The 17,617-nt window shown below is 42.3% G+C and overlaps 1 long non-coding RNA gene across 1 annotated transcript; it reads left to right on the top strand.

Moving 5' to 3' along the window:
* Positions 1–5,886: 5,886 nt before the first annotated feature.
* On the top strand, positions 5,887–15,114 carry LOC131901087 (uncharacterized). The gene is made up of 3 exons (XR_009376346.1): positions 5,887–5,940; positions 11,573–11,757; positions 14,736–15,114. It is a non-coding gene; the product is annotated as an uncharacterized LOC131901087 (long non-coding RNA).
* Positions 15,115–17,617: the final 2,503 nt, after the last annotated feature.

Here is a 17,617-nt window from a genome sequence, read left to right as displayed (position 1 = left end):
AGCTTCCATTCCTAGTACATTTAGATGGTCACTAATATCTGCAATGCCAGTATCAGGGGTCCTGACACCATCTCCTTGCCTCCCTGTCCACCATAAGAAAAGGAGACTTAGATCATAAAAATTATTTTTTGAGCTGGAAGTGGCATTGCATTCTTATAATTCCAGCAAACTGGACTCAGAGGCAGGAAGATCACTGTGAATTTTAAAGCCTATGCCACAGTCTGCACAAACACATGCACACACACACATATACACACATACACACACACTCACACATACATACACAAAAAGAAGAAAACTGAATTACATACAAGAAAAGGAACGGGGCTGGAGAGGTGGCTCAGAGGTTAAGAGCACTGGCTGTTCTTCCAGAGGTTCTGAGTTCAGTTCCCAGCAACCACATGGTGGTTCACAACCATCTGTAATGAGATCTGGTGCCCTCTTCTGGCCATGTAGACAGAACACTGTATATATAATAAATAAAATAATAATTTAAAAAAAAAGAAAAGAAAAAGAGCACTGGAGAATTAGAACTATACAATAACTCTTAAAGTCATTTCAAGTGTCTGCCACTGGTCCCATAGAATCATTTTCAAAAATAAATATGTCTAAGATCAAAAACACTGAAGACAGATTATGTTGGAGAGGATGTGGAACAAGGGGGACACTCCTATACTGTTGGTGGGAGTGCAAACTTGTAGAGCCGCTTTGGAAATCAGTATGGTGCTTTCTCAGAAAATTGGAAATCAATCTCTCTAAAGACCCAGCTATACAACTCTTGGGCATATATCCAAGGAATGCTCAATCATACCACAAGAACACATGTTTGAACAGAGCAGCGTTATTTGTAATAGCCAGAATCTGGAAAAAGCTTAGATGCCCTTCAACTGAAGAATGGATGAAGAAAATGTGGTACATATACATAATGCAGTACTATTCATCAGAGAAAAACAATGACATCATGAAGTTTACAGGCAAATGGATGGAACTAGAAAATATTATCCTGAGTGAGGTAACCCAGACTCAGAAAGACAAACATGGTATGTTATAATGATATTTTATTTGTGCTGAAATGTGATTTGTATGTTAATAAAGTTGCCCCGGGGTCAGAGGTATTAGCAAGCCTAATAGAACCCAAAGGCACATGCCTTTAATTCCAGCACTTGGTAGGCAGAGCTAGGAAGATCTCTGTGTGTTCAAAAATACAGCCAGTATTGGAGACACATGCCTTTAATCTCAATACCAACCATAGAAGACCTGGAGGTCTGCATAGACAGGCAGTGACTAGGCGGTCATGTGGTTGGGTTTACAACCAATGAGAAGGCAGAACAGAAACTCTATAAAAAAGACAGACACAGGAAGTAGGTCTCTTTTTCAGAGAGGTACAACAGCAACAGTGAAGGGTAAGGTTTTTAGCTCTTAGCTATTGCTCTGACCTCTTGGCTTCATCTCTGTATTGGCTCTGTGTTTCTTATTTAATAAGATGGTTGGTTAATCTACAGTATGTCCTCACTCATAGGTGGATACTAGATGTAAAGCAAAGGATAACCAGATTGCAACTCAACTCCAGAGAGGCTAACTAGTAAAGAGGACCTAGGCAAGAATTTGATTTCCAGCATACACATAAAAGCTCACAGTCATCTTTAATTCTAGTTGCAGAGAAAGAGAGACTGAGTGAGAGTGGGAGAACTCTATCAATTGGATGCTGAACAAATGCTTGCAGGTGTGTTCTCTCAGAGGGGAACAAAAGGAGCAGGGATCAGTCTGAGTCCCTGTATGGACACATTTAGATGTGTGACCAGGCCTCTCCAACTGCTGCTTGGAGAATCAAACGTAAAAGGCCTTTTAAAGCAAGTAACAAAAAAATTAACTCAAACTCACAGCAACTAACAACTCACACTAGAAAGCACTTGATAGAATCTCTTCAAAGTCATGCTGGGATTTCATACTACTGCCTCAGTCCGTGAGTACTATGACTCATGCCACAGGCTCTGTTTTTGTTTCTTTTTTAGAGGAAGCAGAAGAGTCTTTGTCCTCATGTCATTCCTGTCCATATTTGAGGTTCTGCCTTTGGGAGAAGTTCAGAGACATGATTTTGGCATACCCTGAAGGCATACCCTGAAGATGCAGCCTACCAGAAACACAGACCTTATATAAAATGAAGTAATGATGACAGAGTGGACCTGAGATTGAAACCACAGCGTTTGAAAGAATGAATACCTATTCTTCATGCTCTCTTCTGTGATAAAGATCAGGCGATCTCACTGTTACTTTCTTTCAATGGTCATTTCCTGTAGCTGAGTGGTCAGTCTGTACCTTCTGCTTCACCTGCACCTTGGTGAGGAAGGTTTGGTGGGATGGTGGCTCTCTGGTGCTCCTTGTGGGTAGATGAACATAAATGAACTTGCAGTATCACAAGGCAAAGATAATGAACAGACCACCCTGAGTCCTAATCAAATGTTTGAGAAAGCTTGTTTACCAGTGACTCAGTGCCACCGCAAATTATTTTGTCCTGTGCTTCAGATGCCCCCTCTGGAGAACTCGGCTGTCTCCTCTATTTGAAGGGAAGTGGTTATCCCAGCTATCTGGTTTTCTCTGCCCTCATAGCACATGCTCCAAGTAACCAAGGAGATAGCCTCTTCAGGCTCATTCACAGCTGCAAACTCAGAATTCAACTTGGCTGCAGAGTCCACAAGCCTGTGGGTTAACAAGTCAGGAAAAAATTGCCATCGTTCATAATCACCCCAGTCATTTAGAGGTTCCCCAAATATCTTGACAGGTCACTCTAACCATATAACTATTGATGGAGAAGACATATAAGGGCAGAACATGGTCACCAGATTCAACAAGTCTCCTCACTGACAATTGAGGAACACAGAGGAGCTGGGAAGTAACTAAAGTTAGCCACTGTGGTTGAAGTAGAGTGATGTCCTGCCTTGAAAGGGGCACATATCATTAATCCCTCTTGCTTTAATGTTGGTCTCATGTTCACACATCAATGCCTATCTACCAAAAGGAATGAAAGCCAAGAGTTCCCAGCATAAAGCATTGGCCTTACCAGTTCCCGACTTCTGAGCCAGAACAATTAATATCCTGGAATCCTTGAATTTCAAGAGGCATGACAAGCAGGGAAGTTCTGTTGGTTCCCTGAGACTCCAGCTTTCTGTTCCACATTACTGGAAGATTCAGCGCAAGCCCACTTCCTCCAGGAAGATTCCCTTTTCTTGCACAGAACTCATTACATGATTCTCTTGACCATTTCTTTCTTGACGTTTTACATTGAGTCTGAAGGTCAGCTTTCTTCAGTCACTCTCTGGTTTCTCTAACCTCTCCTTTCTCTTTCTGAATTAGACTCTTCAGTATGCCATCATGTTCATCAGTAACTGGTGAAGGTACTGAATAAACTTCCCAAGGACAGTGGGTGTTGCCACAACATAGTGACATCACAGAGGATGCCAGGGCACTCCAGGATACAATAGAATGTCTAGGGAAGAGCTGCAGATGTCATGGGAACTGCGATTGCTAAGAGCTTTCCTTACACTAGATGTCAAGTTGTCCTTTGCAGGAGCCTCTGCTGGGATACAAGAGAAACCTTTCAGCATCCCCTTCATCCAAAGCCAGAGATCTCTCCCTGATTGATTGAACATCCTTCAGTTCTTTCCCTGTGTAGAACTGAATCTTTATCTCCTACTGAAATTTTATGTACACAAGGTAATAATATCATAGAAATTTATATATGCTGAAGTTCATCATAAGTACCTGCAACTGAGGTGACTGGCCACACTAGTGGAAACCCATGAACTGTGGACTGGTGGCTGTGGAGCCCCCATGAGACTGGACTAGGTCCTCTGGAAACAGAAGATGGTTGTTTGGCTGGAACTGTTTGGGAGGCACCCAGACAGGGGATAGGGATCTATCTGTGGTCAATGGGCAGGCTTCTGGAACCCAGTGCCTGTGGTGTGACCCCTTGAACTGCCTTGGTTTAGTGTGGAGGGGGTTGGACCTGCCTAGGCTCAGTGTTCTGGACTCTGCTGACTGCGCATGGGAGACCTCGATTTGGGGGATGTGGGGATGTGCAGTGGCTGGGGAGAGAGGGATGGGGGTGGGTAGAGGGAGGAAGGGGGCTCTGTGGACAGTATGTGGGGTGAGGAGAAAATTTCTTAATAATAAAAAATGAAAAAAAAACCAAAACAATACAAAAAAGATGTAAAATTTAAAAAAAGTACCTACATCTCCTTATCTCCTTAGTCACAAGACATTATAGACGTAATGCTGACTGAGAAGAACACTTTTTAAACAACTTCCTGGTAAAGAGTCTACAGGAAACAGGTAGGCCAAGTTATGCTAGAGGAAGAGGCTGATACAGTCTAGGAACAAGTACCCATAGGAGCGTGATATGGTCCTGGAGCCCAATGTGACTAAAATCTGTGTCATCAGCATGTGTGTAGTGGGTGTTGTACTCTCTGTTCAGTAGCTCAAAGTGGTCTGCTATTACTGGGTAGTAAATATGGCCAGATAGCTGGAGTCTTCCACACAGAACATGAGTTTCCCTTAGAGCAAAGGATATTCAGGAAAATCCTTTGCAAGCCCCTTCATAGTTAGCAACATAAACACCTGGGTTCCACTGGACACTCTAGATCAATGGTTTTTTTTCCAATTCTCCGACCCTTTAAATCTTTAAATAGCATGAAGAGTAGTTCCTCATGTTGTGATGAGCCCTAAACATAACTGTTTCATTGTTTCTTAACTTTAATTTTGCTACTTTTTTTTAAAGTTTTATTTATTTATTATGTATACAGTATTCTGTATGCACATATCCCTGTAGGCCAGAAGAGGGCACCAGATCCATTATAGATGGTTGTGAGCCACCATGTGGTTGCTGGGAATTGAACTCAGGATCTTTGGAAGAGCAAGCAGTGCTTTTAACCTCTGAGCCATCTCTCCAGCCCTAATTTTGCTACTGTTATGAATTGTAATTCAAATATTTGATGTGCAGTATATCTGACATGTAACTCCCCAATGGGGTGGTGACCCACACAGGTTGAGGCCCACAGCTCTGAATGCAGGCGGAAATCTTCTCAAATCCTGGCTGTGATGGTGGGGTGGTGTGACTCTTAGTTTTTATTATCAGACTGAATCAAACTAGTCTCCTGGGAAAGGGACCCTCAATGAGGAATTATATAGATCAGATTTTTCTTTGAACTTGTCTCTGGGATTTTATTAATTGTTGAATAAGATAAGACTCCCTAAAATGGGCAGAATCATTTCATTGTCTGCAACCTCTACTGTGTAAGTATGAAGAAGATAGAGCATAAGCATAAGCAAACAGGCAGAATGGGTACATTTGTTTATCTCTGCTCTTGGCTGTGGATGTGATATGATTAGCTGAGTTCCTATCCTGATTTTCCAAAAATGGAACTATTACCTGGAATTGTGGGCTATGATCAATTTTTCCCATTCTAAGTTGCTGTGCCTGATAATTCAGTGCAATAAAGATATTAAGAAAGCACTATATGACAGAGGGGTTTTCACAAGTCAGTGAGATGTGTGTTTCATGAAATGCTCAACAGAACCTTATCTGTCTCAGACGAAGAGATCCTACTTCCTCCTGAACGCAACCTGTGTTTCCCTGTCACAGTTTTACAAAGACCCAGAGACACCCAAAGACTCACAAACAACTTGACCCTGACAATAAGTGTCCCCTGATATTGTCTAGCCATAACAAGTACCATGCTAAATTCTTCTAATGTGTTATATACAAGCTTCCCTTCAACCAATGTATTTTTCCTTGAATTTCCTGACCATTGGAATTTTCAGATATGGGGAACTGGGTCTAAGTTCACTGCCTTGACAATGAATTTCAATCTTATGCTATGTCCTTCCTTGAAGGTCAGAAGAGGCTCCCTAAAGATGAGAGCAATGTAACACCATAAATTCCAGGTATGCTGGGGAATAAGTAATGACTGGCAATGTGTCCACTAGTTACCTTACGTTGGAGATTAACTCCAGGGCTGATGTACATAGATCCCTGTGAAAACTTGTCAGTATAACGCTAACTTCTGTGCCTATTCAACAAGGTTTCTGTAAATGGATCTTTGACAAATTTCCTCCTTTGAAAGTAAATAGATCTTATCAGAGGTGAAAAGTCACTTTGATTTTTGTCCTCCTCCTAAGACATGAAACAGGCCCTTTTGAGCTACAAGAAAGGTTATCCAAGGAGAATAAGGTCTGAAATAGCCACAGGTACAGGTTTAGAATGCAGGTCTGAGGAACAGAGTGCAAAACAAGGGCAGGACAGCAGGCACACCCAGGAAATTCTTAGTATGTCTTTGGCAGTTTAGCCTCTCTGCATGCCAGTTTCTTCTACCTAGAGAAAGATGGGTTGGGATACACCATGGAGATGGGTGCTGTCACAAGGCATGACTTAAAAAAATCACTTCCTTCATAAGTGGGACTTTGTTTTTTTTCATGTTTCTTTTTGTGTGTGGGGTTACAAGTTAGCATTTATATGAGCTAAGCTGCACATCTATTTGTGGAGAACATCTCTTTCTGGGAACAAAGGAATCAGATATTAAACTTACAAAAATGTTGAAAATGATGCTTTAGAGTAGAGTATCACTTCACTTGGTTGAAAAAAATAACACTTCTTTTCATGACCATTACCAAATATTGTGCGTGGCTCCTGTCCTTTGCCATTTGGAAAGACTCACCAGCCAGCTATTCTTTTTTTTTGTTTGTTTGTTTTTTTTTGTTTTTGTTTTGTTTTTCGAGACAGGGTTTCTCTGTGTAGCTTTGTGCCTTTTCCTGGGACTCACTTGGTAGCCCAGGCTGGCCTCGAACTCACAGAGATCCGCCTGGCTCTGCATCCCGAGTGCTGGGATTAAAGGCGTGCGCCACCACCGCCCGGCAGCTATTCTTTATTAATTAACCACTTTCAGATGCTAAAAGTAAAGACGATGGAGAGGGAAGGTAGAAATCAACATGTTTGATCCTAAATATAGAGTTGTGTTTGCCTGTTCAAATCTCAGAATTCTAATCCTTATCTGGCTAATCTAATAACAAATAAATGCCACCTGAGCCCAATGTTGTATTTTAATAAAAGCATATAAATGATTTTGGTGACTTACTATAACTCATGTAGTATGTATTGAGTCCAGCTATTAATATTTTCTTCTCTGTCTTGCTATTCTTATTTGGAACATCTGTTTGTTTGAGTGGAAGTGAACCACCCCAATTTAAATGGGAGAAAATATTTAAATAAACTACTGTAACAGAATATGTTTGGGAGTTGTAAAAGTGTTTCCCCTAGTTTGGCTATTTGTCCCTGTGCTTTTTCCAATGATGGTCTCACTATCTCTTGCTCATACATTCCCTCTTCTCTCTCGCTGATTGGACTCCTGGAGCTCCACCTGGGGTCTGGCCGTGGATCTCTGCATCCACTTCCATCAGTCATTGGAGGAGAGTTCTAGCATGACAGTTAGGGTGTTTAGCCATCTGATCAACACGGAAGGTCAGTTCGGGCTTTCTATTGACCATTGCCAGTAGTCTATTGTGGAGGTATCTTTCTTGATTTCTGGGGACTTCTCTAGCACTTTTCTTCTTCCTATTCCCATGGGGTCTTCATTTATCTTGGTCTCTTTTTCCTTGTTCTCCCTCTCTGTTCCTGATGCAGCTGGGACCTCCTGCTCCCCTAAGCTTTCTTTCTCCCGACACTTGCCCTTCATTAACTCCCCTCAGGTCCAGTTTGCTCCTGTAGACCTCATCCATTTCTCTGTTGTTGGGTGATCCCTGTGTCTTTCTTAGGGTCCTGTTTTCTAGGTAGCCTCCCTGAAGTTGTGAGTAGCACTCTAGTCATCCTTCATTTTACATCTGTTATTCTTCTATGAGTGATTACATACCATATTTGTCTTTCCGAGTATGGGTTACCTCACTCAGGATGATTTTTTTTGATAAATCCATCCATTTGCCTGCAAACCTCATGATGTCATTGTTTTTCTCTGTTGAGTAGTACTCCATTGTGTATATGTATCACATTTTATTTATCCATTCTTCAGTTGAAGGGCATCTAGGTTGTTTCCAGGTTCTGGCTATTACAAATAATACTGCTATGAACATAGCTGAGCATGTGCCCTTGTGGTATGATTGAGCATTCCTTGAGTATATGCCCAAGAGTGGTATAGCTGTGTTTGGGAGAGATTGAGTCCCAATTTTCTAAGAAATCACCATATTCATTTCCAAAGTGGAAAAGTACAAGCTTGCATTCCCACCAAGAATGTAGGAGTGTTTCCCTTGCTCCACATCCTCTCCAGTGTTTTTGATCTTAGCCATTCTGATGGGTGTAAGGTGGTATCTCACAGTCCTTTTGATTTGCATTTCCCTGCTGATTAGGGAGGTTGAGCAATTCCTTAAATACCTTTCATCCATTTGAGCTTTCTCTGTTGAGAATTCTCTGTTTAGCTCTATAGCCCATTTCTTAATTGGACTGTTGGGCATTTTGATGTCTAATTTCTTGAGTTCTTTATATTCTGCATATCAGCCCTCTGTCAGATGTGGCGTTAGTGAAGATCTTTTCCCATTTTGTAGGCTGTCACTTTGTCTTGTTGACTGTGTCCTTTTCTCTACAAAAGCTTCTCTGGTATAAGAGGTCCCATTGATTGATTGTTTCTCTCAGTGACTATGATACTGGTGTTATATTTAGGAAGTGATCTTCTATGCCAATGCATTCAAGACTACTTCCTATTTTCTCTTCTATCAGGTTCAGAGTAACTGGATTTATGTTGTTACAAATATATATATATATATAAATTTTGATATAAAACTCATACTTTAAGGAAAGTTTAAAGAATCAAAATAGCATCAAAGTATTATGAGAACAGTGGCAATAGAATTGTCCCTTAATTTTGGCTTTCTTCTGCCCCATATCAGTTGATTCTTCTGACATGATATAGAGATTATGCATTTTCTTTTTAATAACATGCTTGGCTTTAAAGAAGGAGAGAGTCATTATCCAACTCCAAAGCCAGCTTTAATTTTTAATTGATCTGGGACTGCATAAACACCATTTGTGATAAGTGTTTGCAGAGAAGAACAAAAACAAACATTTAGGAAGACTTATGAATTTTATGTGTGACGTAATAGGCCAAGTTACTTTAAATTGGATGTTCATGCCTGTTGAGGAACTATCACCTCTTCTAATTAAGAGGTCTGTCTTGTTCAAATTGAACTTTTATCAATTTTTTTTTTCTGGATCTGAGGATCAAACCCAGGGCCTTATGCATGCTAGGCAAGCACTCTACTACTGAGCTAAATCCCCAAGCCCATATATATATATTTTTTTTTGGTTTTTTTGAGACAGGGTTTCTCTGTGAAGCTTTGTGCCTTTCCTGGATCTCGCTCTGTACACCTGGCTGGCCTTGAACTCACAAAGATCCGCCTGGCTCTGCCTCTCGTGTGCTGGGATTAAAGGCATGCGCTGCCACCACCGCCTGGCCCTTTATCAATTTTGATGGTATTTATAGCTTACCTTCTCTGATAGAAACAAAAGCAAAACCTCATCCCCAACATAACATATATCCTGGTTTCCATTCTGAGGTCAGCACATCCTTAAAATATACAGGCTAATTTAACTCGGTAGTTTTTTTTTTTTCTATTATCCACTGTCTCTTCGCAGCTATTGTTCCTTTCTCATTATCATTGAGATAATACAAAGTTAATAAAGCATTATGTAATCTATTTCTGGGGGATTTTGTTGCTCCTTTTTGTTTATTTAGCATACCCTTTAGAGTTCAATTTGATGTTTCTCTGACTGTTTCTCTTGTAGCATTGCGTGGTATACCTGTAATATGTTTTATATTGTAATAAGCAAAAAACTGTTTCATTTTACCAGAGACATAGGCTAGATATTGTTAGGTTTAACATATATAGGTGTACCCATGATGGCCAAAACTTCTAGCAATTTCTGGATTACAGAATCAACCTCTTTGAAACTCAGAGCAGTTGCTCATGGAAATCCTGAGTAGGTATCAATGGTATGGTGCATATGTTTCAATTTTCCAAGTTCTACAAAATGAAATGCATCCATCTGCCAGATTTCATTCTTCTCAGTGCCCTTTGGATTACATCCTTTGGGTAGTAGAGTCTGATTGTAAAATGAACAAGTAGGATATTTCCATATAATTTCCTTAGCTTGTTTCCAGGTTATGGAAAAATCCTTTTTTAAAACCTCACAATTGACATGATTTTTTTTTTTATAAAACTCTGAGGCCTCCTGTACATTTCTTATTAATAGTTGATCAATCTCCTCATTTTCTTGTGCTAAAGGGCCTGACAGACTCATATGGTATTGGATGTGAGTTATATATAAAGGATATTTCCTGTTTCTGATTATGTCTTGTAAATGAATAAATAACAAATTTAATTCTGACTCATCAGGGATAAATTCTGCAGTTTCAATATGTAGGACCACTTTTTCTGCATACTGAGATTTAGTAACTATGTTGAGAGGTTCTGAAGAAAGGAAGTAATAAGGCAGGGTGCATAGAGGAGCTAACTCTCTCTTTTGGCACAGGATTTCATAGGGCTAAGATGTAGTAGCTTGCTCTCTACCTCTCTAATCTTCCAGCATTTACCCCAATATCTGGCTTGTGGTTTTTTATTAATAAGAACTTTTAAGATCTGTGCTGCAGGGAAGTGGATTAACTGCTCCTTGAACCCAAAGAACCTTCAGATAAAGAAGTCTGTAACAATGTAGTATGCTTTCAGATGCTCTCTTGTCTATTGCTCAGCTGTATATAAACACTGGGTAGAATGAACTGGATACAACAGTATTCAGTGATAGTCCTCCCAAATCTATCCTATGTCTTTTCCTTTCTTGTATGTCTCTGTTTTTTTTCTATTTGTCTCTTTTTAATCTACACTCCTCTATTCAGGTATTGTTTGACAGGTTGGATGGTCCTGAAAAGGGTCTGAGAAATATAAAGGTCTGATGACATAAAGGCTTGCATTATATGGGTCTAAAACTTCCAAATAAGGTCATAAATTTTTATTTCTGTTCCTAGTTTATATCTGTTTCCACAGGTTTGCACTTTGCTGACAGACCCATCCAAGCATCAATTGTTAATGACAACCTGCTCCATGTGACTATGAGCTCTGAACTTCATGAAAGCTGATATAAACTAATCCAACTGATGCAAAGGCTGTTTCTTCAGCTGGTCAATGAACCAGAGTTTTCTAAATTGCCTCCTTACCTTTGACTAACATTCTAGCTTTCCAAGGCCCTGACAATGTCAGGGACAAGGACAGAATCTCTAAGGACAGGCAACTAGATCATCTTACAGTCAGGTTGCCTAGCAAGAGGACATTGAGGCAGAGCCCTTGACCCTTTCACACTCTAAACATCCTATACAAACATTGTGTTAGCCTGCCCCACCTTATGCAAATAACAGCTTCTTGCTCCCCCCAACCTGCAGGAACTATATAAACCCTCTTGGAGAAAAATAAAGTGGCACCTTGATCAGAATCTAGACTTGGTGCATTTCTTTTGTATCTCCTGTCCCTATCATTCCATCCTTAGAGTGTTCGAGAACCCATTGAAGCCCTGCAGGTGGGGCAACTGGCACCCCATATGGATGAAACCACCTCTTGAGGATTCAGATCGTCGTCTCCCGGAGGAAGATCAAGGCCTTGGTGAAATTGTTGGATCCCCCTGAAATCGCCCGGTTCAGGACGGGATCCCGGAGGAGAGCGAAGACAACGCAGGTAAGAAAAGTGATGAGCCATGGGACAGGCAACTTCGTCACGAGGTTTATTTATTTCTGGCCTAAATGAGTCCCTCAAAATTCAAGGAACTAAGGTAAAGAAAAAAGACCTTAAAGCCTTTGTTGATTATTAATGACATTCTCAGGGTCTATAAATATTCCCCTGACATACAAAAGCTTATTAATAAAGGAGAAAAAAATCTTCAAAGAAGCCTTTTGCTCCCCCTCTACCTGCCCTAAGACACTCCCCCACCCCCCATCCACCCCCGAGCGCTTTCTGGTCTGCCTTCAGTCTGTCCCTTGGTTTATGACCTGAGTTCTATGGAAGAGGGGATGCTCACAACTTTTAAACCTAACAATCCCCAGGAGTCTGCTCCTGCCCATCCTCATCCCTCTGTTAATTTGACCTCTAAATCCCCTCTAGAACCCACCGAGGAGACTTCCCTATATAAAGGGTAGCCTGTTACCATAATCCAGACTGGCCCCCCTGCAAAAATCTCCCCTTAACACAGGAGTCCTTGGGCCCTTTTATACCACCTCAAAAATCTCCGGCAGTTCCCCCTTCCGCAATGCCCCCTGCCTATGTTCCTCCGTCTTCCCATTTTTGCTGGCCTATTCTTGATGAGTTGGCTCCCCTTGTCCCAGATCTCAGCTCACTGTGACGGGCCCTCCAGGCTCGTAGGGAACATGTTTTTGTTCCAAATCTTAGATAAGTGGGGGGTTGCCTTGGCAGGGTTTATGGGGACCTTGGATAATCACCTCCCAGATGACCTCTTGCTCCATTTTGCCCGGCTATATCCCTTCATCTTTCCAAAAATTACAAAAACTGGTCCCATTTCTCGTGCACTTACAGTCTTTACTGATGGTTCTGCTAATGGTGTTGCAGCCTTTGTGGCCCAAGGCCGCCCTACCTCCTTCCTAACGCCTTTCCCGTCAGTGCAGTTGGTTGAACTTTCAGCAATTTTAAAGGTTTTTCAGAATTATTCTGATCAACCTATTAATATCTATACAGATAGTGCCTATATTGCCTTTTCCATCCCCTTGTCAGAAACTTCTCCAGCCATAAGGCCTACCTCCAACACCACCCCACTTTCCTCCCAGATTCAACAGCCTATCCTGACTCGCCAACACCCAATTTTATAGGCCATATTAGAGCCCATAGTGATCTTCCTGGACCGTTAACCGATGGCAATGCACAGGCCGATGCCGCCACCAGGCTGACTTTCCCTGTCATGGTCGGCTCAGTCCTACAGGCACTAACTGCCCATAAGATCCACTATTTAAATTCCCAGGCCCTCTGACTTTTTTAAGATCTCTAAACAACAGGCCGGAGAAATTGTCAAACAACGTCCCTCTTGTGTTGTTTCTCACCCTGTCCCACACTTGGCAGTCAACCCTCGAGGCCTCCTTCCCAATCAAATCTGGCAGACAGATGTTACTCATTGCCCCATGTCTCTATAGATACCTTTAGTGGCTTTATCTTCACCTCTCCTCATGCTGGGGAAGCCACACAAGGATGTTTTTTCTCACCTGATTCTTGCCTTTTCTGCCTTGGGAAATCCAACTAAGATTAAGACAGACAACGGCCCTGCTTATACCAACACAGACTTCAAAATATTTTGTGATAGTCTACAAATTATTCATACCACAGGGATACCTTACAATTCCCAGGGACAGGGCATAATAAAACGAGCCCACCAGACCCTAAAGGTCTGGTTGGCTCGCTTCAAGTCTTCTAACCTTCATTTTACCTCCCCCAGAGATCAATTGAGCCATGCTCTGTTTGTTCTCAGCTTCCTCACCTTAGATGCTGCATGGCACTCTGCCGCTGACAGGCACTGGCACCCTTCTCCAGAAGCCACCCGGATGCTAGCCATGTGGCAAGATCCCCTCATTGGGCGTTGGAAGGGCCCCGACCTGGTCCATATATGGGGACGATTTTCGGCCTGCATTCTTGACTAGATATACTCTGCTCCCAGATGGTTACCAGAACGCCTGGTTAGAGCTGTAAATATACCTGATCTGCCCAGGAGAGATAGCCCCTCTCCTGAGGAAACTAATTCTGTTTCAAATGCTGTCCCTCAGGCAAGCCCTCCAGGCTGTTGTCCTCATCCACAGCAACACCCACCAGGCCTTTAGCTCTTTTATCACTCTGCTCAGAGTTCCTGTGGGGGGACATTGCGAACTTTACAGCAAACTGTGTTTGAGACCTTTCACACAGTATACAAGTCCCATTGTCAATCACGTTCTGGGCTGTGACACTGCTTGTCACAAATCCAGTCTGACAGCAGGGGTCATGTTTTCCAAGGGCAGTGTTGAATTTTCATCCAAGGTGTCAGAAAGACTTGTCGGACTTGCTGGCCTTGGTGTCACAGGTGGTCATAGCCATGTTGGGCCAGCTTGACACAGCCTGTGGCTGGTAGGTAGCACAGCAAACAGGGTAGCACCAGAGATGCCCCTCTGGGCACTTAGATCCCTTCCACCTTGACTAACCTATTATTCCTCAGATCAATTCCTAGATCTCTAGGAAGAGAAGCCACACTGAGACAACTGCCTTGATGGGAGCCTGTTACTGCCATCACCTTAGCAGTCCTTTTGGGGGTTGGAGCAACGGAAACAGGCACAGGAATTGCCTCTCTGGTCCTGTCCAACCAAAATTACTCTGAACTTCGACTGTCCATAGACGAGGATAATGCCCAATTTGAACAGGGAATGTCTGCCCTCAAGTCATCCCTTTCCTCCCTAGCTGAGGTAGTTTTACAGAACAGGAGAGGCCTGGATCTCCTCTTTCTACAACAGGGTGGTCTTTGTACTGCGCTCAAAGAGAAATGTTGCTTCTTTACAGACCACACTGGAGTAGTCAGGGACAGTATAGTAAAGATCAGAAAAGGACAAGAAAAAGAGAAAAAGAAAAGGAGAACAAGAGCTTGGGTGGTTCCAGAATTGGTTTTCCAACAACCCTTTTTTCCTCCCTCCTAGGACCTGTTGTAGGCCTGCTCCTGGTCCTTGCCTTTGGGCCATGGGCAATTTCCTGGCTCACTCAGTTCATCCGAAGCCAAATAACAGACCTGCTGGCCAGGCAGATCAAGGTTTATGACCACTGCTTTGATATGCAGGACTCCAGGGTTGAAATTTTGTCTGACGAGAGATGCCCCACACAGACCCCTTCACTCGGGGAAGACTGCAACTGTGTGTGGGAAAAAGGCTCGCTCAAGGCATGATTGGAGTGCAGCTGGGACTGCACAGGCTGGGGACCATGGTACACCAAAATCCCAAGAGCCTGGATTATATGACCTGTTGCATAGCGGTTGTGCAGTAGCAACCTTGCGCTTACCCATTTCTGCTCCCTCAAAAAACTGCACGGTCCATTGATTCCCGCACTATGAGGATGCCTGTGGTGCTTGAGTGTGGATGGACATTCCCTCTTGCACCCTTTTTTCTCAACCTTTAGAGGGATAGGCCCTCTGTAATCCTCCATGCAAAGCCTCTTTCAGAGCCCTCCTTTTAGACCATTCAAACCTGGTTTATGTTGGCCCTTAGATTTATTACTAAGAAAAGGGAGATGTCAAGGACAAGGACAGAATCTCTAAGGACAGGCAACTAGATCATCTTATAGTCAGGTTGCCTAGCAACAGGACATTGAGGCAGAGCACTTGACGCTTTCACCCTGAAAACATCCTATACAAACATTGTGTTAGCTTGCCCCACCTTATGCAAATAACAGCTTCTTGCTCCCCCCACCCTGCAGGAACTATATAAACCCTCTAGGAGAAAAATAAAGTTGCACCTTGAACAGAATCTAGACTTGGTGTATTTCTTTTGTATCTCCTGTCCCTATCATTCCATCCTTAGGGTGCTTGAGAACCTGTTGAAGCCCTGCAGGCAGGGCAATGAGAGAAACTGTATGAACTAACTACAAAGAAGAAATAAGATAGACAAGCTATTGGCTAACAACTTTTATCCCAACACTCCAAAGCCAGGTGTAGGTATATCTGCCTCTGAGTAGAATGCCAGAATAGTCTATGTAATCTGGTCCAAGACAGATAGAACCTAGATGAGCAATTGTCCTTGTGGTAAGATGGAAGAGTAACATTGGGTATATGCACAAAGTGGTATAACTGGATCTTGAGGTAGATTGATTCCCAATTATCTAAGGATATAATATTGATTTCCACAGTGCCTGTATAAATTTGAACCTGTGACAGCAATGAATTCCCTTGTTCCATATCCTTTCTAACATTTGCTGTCACTTGTGTTATTGATCTTAGCCATTCTTACAAGTATAAGACGAAAGCTCAGAGTCCTTTCAATATGCATTTGCCTGATGGCTAAGATGTTGAACATTTTTTCAAGTGTTTCTCAGCCACTTTATATTCTTCTACTGAGAATTCTATTTAGAGGTATACTCCATTATAATTGCATTATTTGGTTTGTTGTTTAGTTTTTAGAGTTCTTTATTATCTTTTGTGAGAAAACCCAGAAGCACATAGACAAACATGTTGTACTCACTGATACATGAAAATTAGCTGTTAAGTAAAGTACACTCACAATAAACATAGTTAATCACAATACAATCCACAGATGCATAGAGGCTAAGTAAGAAGAACAGCTCTAGGGTATATGCATGAATCTCACTGGGAGAAGTATATAGAATAGATTTTGTGGGTGCACTGGAGACAATTGGAGATGGGAACAGCATTGGTCAGGTGAGTAGGGAAGGGACAGAGGAGAAGACAGGGAGAGACAACTAGATTAGGGAAGATTTTTGCAGGAGACATGGACACAGTGCAGTGCAAACTTCATGGGACCTAATAGGGTAACCCTAGTGAAGAGTCCTAGTTATCAAGAATTCAGAGGCTGGCTGGGTAGTGATAGCACATACCTTTAATCCCAGTACTCAGAAGGCAGAGGCAGGCACATCTCTGTGATTTGGATTCCAGCTTTCTTTAAAAGTTGAGTTCCAGGACAGGCTCCAAAAGCTACACAGAGAAAAAATAAACAAACAAACAAAAAGAATACAGAGGCTGAACCAACCATCTTCTCTAACCACCCAACACTTCCAGGGGTAGTATCGGAACACCAAATATACACAAAACACTCCACTAACACTTGTCTTGCCTGCAAGATATGCTGGAGCAATGGTGGCTCAGAGTGTCTAACCAATGAATGACTAGTCTAAATTGATGCCCAAGCTATTAACGGAGGCTCATGCCTTACAAAGCCTAGATGGGTAGGAGCTGCAATAGGATGGTCCAGAAAACTAGGAAAGGACCAAGTACAACTGACCAAGGAAAATACAATGAGATGATCTATAACTATATTCTGTTATAATCAAAGATTTGTGCCTAGCCTAATTGTCAGCAGAGAGGCTTCTTTCAGTAGATGATGGGAACACATGCAGAGATCCCTACCCAAACATGAGGATGAGCTCTAAGAATCCTGTGGAAGGAGAGAATGAATATTGTCAGATACAGAACGGTTGTGAAAACAAGGAAATCTTGGCCCATAGAATCAATAAAACAGGGTGCATAGGGGTTCAGAGAAATTGAAGTGGCAGTCATGAAGCCTGTATGGTTCTGTGCCAGGTCATCTGCATACATTCTATAGTTGTTTACCTTGGTGTGTTTGTGAGACTTATAACTGTAGGAGTCCTGGTGTCTGGCTCTTTTGCTTGCTCTTGGGGCCTCTTTCCTCCTATTGGGTTACCTTGTCCACCCTTGATATGAGGGTTTGTTCCTAGCCTTACTTCACCTTGTTATGATGTGTTTGGTTGATATCCCTGGGAGGCCTACTATTTCCTGAAGGAAAACTGGGTAGCAGTGGATTTGGAGGAATGAGGATTTCAGGGTGGTGACTAGAAG

The sequence above is a fragment of the Peromyscus eremicus genome, unplaced genomic scaffold, assembly GCF_949786415.1.
Source record: "Peromyscus eremicus unplaced genomic scaffold, PerEre_H2_v1 PerEre#2#chrX_unloc_2, whole genome shotgun sequence".
Lineage (NCBI taxonomy): Eukaryota > Metazoa > Chordata > Mammalia > Rodentia > Cricetidae > Peromyscus > Peromyscus eremicus.
The sequence above is the reverse complement of the archived record's forward strand: the minus strand, read 5'-3'. Positions and strand labels throughout refer to the sequence as shown.